This window comes from Oratosquilla oratoria, chromosome 9 (genome assembly GCF_046742065.1).
Source record: "Oratosquilla oratoria isolate Oo_2021 chromosome 9, ASM4674206v1, whole genome shotgun sequence".
Classification (NCBI taxonomy): Eukaryota; Metazoa; Arthropoda; class Malacostraca; order Stomatopoda; family Squillidae; genus Oratosquilla; species Oratosquilla oratoria.
Window position 1 is genome coordinate 38,109,603 of NC_134785.1, and position 2,500 is coordinate 38,112,102.

Consider the following 2,500-nt stretch of genomic DNA (forward strand, 5'->3'; position numbering starts at 1 on the left):
CAGCTTTGTTATGTTGTGGCATACGAGCAAAAGTCTAGCACGTATGAGGTATTGAATGTATACGTTTTTTTATTTACCGTAAAAGGATTACAAAAGATTGGAAGAGCATGCCGACAGGAGACATTTTGGTCCATAACTAGGTCGGATGAGGAAAAAAATAATAAATAGATAAATAAACATATAAATAAGTAAATAAAAAAATAAAAATATATAGATAATGACAAATAATATACAAAAAGAAAAATAGCAACAATTTGTAATAAATAATGAATAGACAAAAAATTTAAATAAGCAAATAATAGGAACATAAGAACATAAGAATGAAGGAGACTGCAAGAGACCATAAAGCCTACACTAGACAGTTCCATGTCCATTACCACCTGTCATCCCCATTCATAAAGTTGTCTAACCGTTTCTTAAAACAACCGATAGTTTCAGCGTTCACTACATGGTTACTGAGTCTATTCCATTCGTTGAACACCTTATTAGTAAACCAATTCTTGCCTATTTCCTTCTTAAATCTAAATTTGTCCAATTTAAACCCATTACTGCGAGTCACGCCCTATTGTCTTAATATAATGACTTTGTTTGCGTCACCTTTGTTAAAGCCTTTGATCCACTTGAACACCTCTATCTGATCACCCCGCACACTACGTCTTTCCAGAGAGTGTAAGTTAAGGTGCCTAAGCCTTCTTCGTAAGGTAAATTTCTGATCCCATGTATCATTATGGTTATTCTCCTCTGTACTAATTCTAGTAAATTGATGTCCCTTCTATAAGACGGAGACCAAAAATGTACCGCATAGTCAAGGATGAGTGTAACTAACGCTAGATAGAGTTTGATAATTACCTCTGCGCTTCTATTCGTTAGCGTCCTAGCAATAAAACCTAATGCTCTGTTAGCTTTATTCCTGGAGCTAATGCACTGTTTCTTGGATTTAAGGTCAGAACTCACTAGAACTCCCAAGTCTTTCTCGCACACAGTTTTCTTTAAAAAGTGTTATCTAATGCCGCGTCCACACGGTCGAGCTGTGCCTGGCAGACTTTGCCCTTACCGGGCAAAGTCCGCAGACTCTGCCCGCAAAGTGTCCACACGGCTGACGATGGTGGTTGGAGGTTAGTTGGCCGCAAGCAGAGGTTGGGAGGGAGTGATTCAGTGCGGTACGATAACCATGGTTCCCGCCATACTTGGAAAGAAGGTAGCACTTTACAGCATTATAATTGCTGCCTGCATTAAAAAGAAAAACAAGAAATCACGGAGACATGCCTGATGCCGGGAGTGGTTACAAAGACGTGATTTAATGGGAAGGTCAGTGACAATCCTATGTGAATTGCAGGATGAAAATGAACAATTGTTTTGCAGTTACATGAGAATGAACATAAGCAGCTTTTCTTTTCTCCTTTCGAAAGTGGAGCCATATATACAAAGGCAAGAGACAAATATGAGGAAAAGCATAGCACCAATAGCACGTCTTGTCGAGACCAGTACACACTAGTACTAGGTGCGGACATGGTAGTAAGGTAACTTCGGTCTGTACTGAGCGGGTTTGCTAACTGTACTGAGCTGCGTTTGGCAGCGATGTCAACCCTCTATCCACTGCCCGCAAATGGCGCCGGGAACGGACAGTTTGATGGTTTGCCCGATGAAATTGCCCGTTGTCGAGCAAAGCCCTCGTGCCCGGCGGACAGTGTTCGACCGTGTGGACGTGGCTTAAGCTATATCGGGGTTGTGTAGCTGCACTTTGAGATATTGAAATCCATTTTCCATTTCACTGACCATGTGAACAACTTGTTAAGATCATTCCGCAGAATCTTGGCGTCGTCTCCTGACCTAATTAAGCGTCCTATTTTAGTGTCGCCAGCAAACTTATTAACGTCACTATTACTCCCATGTACATAATGAACAATAAGGGACCCAAAACCGAGCCCTGGTGAACTCCACTAGAAACATTCCCCCATTTGGATTTTACACTATTTATGGTGACCTGCTGTTTTCTTTCACTGATCCAAGCTCTAATTCATTCTAATATTTTACCTCCTATGACATGGGCTTTGATTTTATTTAGTAGTCTCTGGTGGGGCACCTTGTCAAACGCTTTGCTAAAGTCAAGGTAAATAATATTGTAACTATCATTGTCATAATGATAAATAAATAAATAAATAAGATTAAATCAAATAAATGGCAGGCATTACAGCATATATTTAGGTGCTTATCTAGATTTATCTTGAAACTTCGAACTGTACTACATTGTACTGCCTCTTCAGGAAGTTTATTCCATTCACTTACTACGCGGTTGACGAAGTTAATTCTGTCTATTGTCAAATTAAATCTACTTTCTGATAAATTGAGACTATTACTTCATGTCTGATTACACACACACACACACACACACACACACACACACACACACACACACACACACACACACACATTATATATATAATATATATATGTATGTATGTATATATACACATTAGGAATCACATTGGCCCACTATTAT